Source organism: Tursiops truncatus, chromosome 7 (assembly GCF_011762595.2).
Source record: "Tursiops truncatus isolate mTurTru1 chromosome 7, mTurTru1.mat.Y, whole genome shotgun sequence".
Lineage (NCBI taxonomy): Eukaryota > Metazoa > Chordata > Mammalia > Artiodactyla > Delphinidae > Tursiops > Tursiops truncatus.
The window spans coordinates 11,092,609-11,096,795 of NC_047040.1; positions in this window are offsets into that span (position 1 = coordinate 11,092,609).

Consider the following 4,187-nt stretch of genomic DNA (forward strand, 5'->3'; position numbering starts at 1 on the left):
GAGTCCACAGCTAATAGCTGGGTGTGCTCTGCTGGTCTTTGATATTCAACTCAAGTTACATGCTTCTTATAACTATAGCAGCTTATGTATGTATCATTTCTTTCTTTAACCATCTAAATCTCAAGCAACAAAATATGTTTCTTTCTTTATTCTTCCAGTTCCTCTAAATAGCATTTTGCATTGTTATATTTAATGCTTTGTATAAGAGACAATGGAACTATATTCCTATTTTAACGAACTTTCTCTTGGGACTTAAAATTATTAATCAGGCAAAAAAAATCAGAGTTCTTACAATTAATAAACAGTGATATATTTTTCAGGTTTTGATTTTTTATCTTTTTGGTATTCCATTTATTTATTTAACAGAATCATTTTATTGATTTTTTTCATTCATAGTGCCTCCCTTTTCTTTCTTGGTATGAACACGTAACATGAGATCTATCCTCTTAACAGATTTTTCAGTGTACAATACAGTATGGTTACCTATAGGCACAATGTTGTACATCTGATCTCTAGAACTTATTCATGTTGCATTATTGAAATATACAATTATACAGGTTGATTAGCAATTCCTCATTTTCCTCTCTACCCAGCCCTTAGAAACCACCACTATATTCTTTGTTTCTATGAATTTTATATTTTAGATACCTTGTAATAATGGAATCAGGCAGTAGTTGTCCTTCTGTCAGTGGCTTATTTCACTTAGTGTAATGTCTTCAAGGTTCATCCATGTTGTCCAATATTGCAGAATTTCTTTCTTTTTTAAAGGCTGAATAATATCCCAGTGCATGTATGTACTACATGTTTTTATCCATTAATCCATTAATGGGCATTCAGGTTGTTCCCATATTTTGGTTATTGTGAATAGTGTTATAATGAACATGGGAGTGCTGATATCTCTTCAAGATCCAATCTCTGTAAATTCACTCATATCTAATTACTACTCTAACTTCTAGGCAATTTTTAAAATAAACTTAACAAGTGTGGGGTAAATGTATCTATAATGCAAAAGGTTAGTATTCAGGTTTGGAAGAAATTCTAAAAATTATTGACCATGGTTTCAACCATCATGTGATATAAAATGTTCACATAAAATGATTGTGATTCTTCTATAAAAATATATTTATTCCTATTTCTTTTTCATGATACAAAAACTGATAAATTTAATTAAATATTAGACAAAACAGTTATCTAGTACAAATTACTTATTCTCTGATGGAGTGCAAGATCTGTGAGGATAGTGTCACGCTTGTTCATGATTATACACCCGGTACTTATCCTGGTCCTTGCTCTATGGCGAGCACTTGACCAGCCTTTCTAGAGAAAAAAAAAGAATGAATAAAATATTTTAAAAACTTTGGACTATTGAATTTTTTAAAATTTAACCATTCTATTTTCATATAGGTACAAATTAATGTTCTTTAATGCTTTAGAAAGTGTTCCTATTACTTTCCTTTAGGTTAAGGGTAAGCTGGTAAATGCCAATCCCATGATTCCATAATACATGGGGCATAAACAATTAAATAAAATTTCAAGGTGGTTCTATCTTTTAAATTATAGACTATCCCAAAGGCTCACTTGTATTTAGCGTTAAATGCCTAACAAAAGAACATGGATACAGTTCTTTTCCAAAGAACTTACTAGCTGGGGCCATGTGCTCTGCATGGTAGCTTTATGGCTCCAGAGTGAACAAGTGGATGCCATTGAGAAATGACCCAGCAGGAATTCTGAAATAAGGTCTCAGATAATATGATTACATGTAATTTCAGGTACCTGGGAAAGTAATTTCTGGGTTTAGACTGAGAAATCTTAGTAGTCAATGCCACTCTCAGTCTGCCATCAGAATTGTGGTTTCATCCGAAACCACCATGTGCATAGGTCTTATCCAAAACCAAGTCATCACTGACAAGCTGTTTAAGCATCTGTACAAATTAAATCAACATTCCAGCCTGGAATAATTTACACACTAAATGGGAATCTGCCATTTGATTTAATCTAGGTTCCAAAACATCAATCTAGTATAACATTTGTTCAAGGGAAAAATTTTTAGCTTAACAAGAAATACCTGAAATTATAAGGCTCATTTGGACCACCTGTTCTGTTCTCTTTGTGGGACCTAGGGTTATTTTTGGTTTTAGTTATGTTTAGTTGGTAATTCTTTACCCTGAAGTAGTGCATTTTCACTGAATCACATAATTTTTAAATGCTTGCATTTGTTGTTTTTTTTAAATACATATATATATTTTATACATCTTTAATGGAGTGTAATTGCTTTACAATGTTGTGTTAGTTTCTGCTGTATAACAGTGAATCAGCTATATGTATACATATATCCCCATATCCCCTCCCTCTTGAGTCTCCCCCCCACCCTCCCTATCCCACCCCTCTAGGTGGTCACAAAGCACCGAGCTGATCTCCCTGTGCTATGTGGCTGCTTCCCACTAGCTCTCTATTTTACATTTGGTAGTGTATATATGTCCATGCCACTCTCTCACTTCGTCCCAGCTTACCCTTCCCCCTCCCCGTGTCCTCAAGCCCGTTCTCTACGTCTACGTCTTTATTCTTGTCCTGCCCCTAGGTTCATCAGAACCTTTTTTTTTTTTAGATTCCAAATACATGTGTTAGCATACGGTATTTGTTTTTCTCTTTCTGACTTACTTCACTCTGTATGACAGACACTAGGTCCATCCACCTCACTACAAATAACTCAATTTGCTTTCTTTTTATGGCTGAGTAATATTCCATTGTATATATGTGCCACATCTTCTTTATCCATTCATCTGTCCATGGACACCTAGGCTTCTTCCATGTCCTGGCTATTGTAAATAGCTTGCATTTGTTTTTAATGTGAGGATTTTGGAAGGGATATAAAAGTAGTTAAAACTTCTCATTTGGTTTTATGTTTTTAAAGAGATTCAAGTTACAAACGTTTGAGTAAATTGCATGGAAGAATTCTAGTTGGTATATGTTAGCTTGGCCTGACTAAATTTAAAAACCAGTAAGATTATTTAAAATGAATTAACTGCCAGATATTATCACCTGTGAAAGGAAATAATTTGTGACTTTTCCAGAGAAAAATTCACCTATTAGACTCCGAAACTGCTAATTTAGACAATCAGTGATCCAGTGAACAATCTCCAAGTAAGTACAAGTTCATCAATGGACCTGTGTTTTCACTCACTGATACAGCTCCTTTAAAAAGTGGTGGGGCAGGCTTCCCTGGTGGCGCAGTGGTTGAGAGTCCGCCTGCCGATGCAGGGGACACGGGTTCGTGCCCCGGTCCGGGAAGATCCCACATGCCGCAGAGTGGTTGGGCCCGTGAGCCATGGCCGCTGGGCCTGCGCGTCCGGAGCCTGTGCTCCAGCAAAGGGAGAGGCCACAACAGTGAGAGGCCCGTGTACCGCAAAAAAAAAAAAAAAAAAAAAAAAAAAAAGTGGTGGGAACGTAAACTGATACCGCCACTATGGGGAACAGTATGGAGGTTCCTTAAAAAACTAAAAACAGAACTACCATATGACTCAGCAATTCCACTACTGGGCATATAGCCTGAGAAAACCATAACTCATAAAGAAACATGTACCACAATGTTCATTGCAGCACCATTTACAATAGCCAGGACATGGACACAACCTAAGTGTCCATCGATAGATGAATGGATAAAGAAGATGTGGCACATATATACAATGTAATATTATTCAGCCATAAAAGTAAACGAAATTGAGTTATTTGTAGTGAAGTGGATGGAGCCTGTCATACAGAGTGAAGTAAGTCAGAAAGAGAAAAATACCACATGCTAACACATATATATGGAATCTAAAAATAAAAAAATGGTTCTGATAAACCTAGGGGCAGGACAGGAATAAAGACACAGATGTAGAGAATGGACTTGAGAACAGTGGGAGGGGGAGGGTAAGCTGGGACAAAGTGAGAGAGTAGCATTGACATATACACACTGCCAAATGTAAAATAGATAGCTAGTGGGAAGCAGCTGCATAACACAGGGAGATCAGCTCAGTGCTTTGTGACCACCTAGAGGGGTGGGATAGGGTGGGAGGGAGGGAGACGCAAGAGGGAGGGGATATGGGGATATATGTATACATATAGCTGATTCACTTTGTTGTACAGCAGAAACTAACACACCATTGTAAAGCAATTATACTCCAATAAAGATGTTAAAAAAAAAAAGG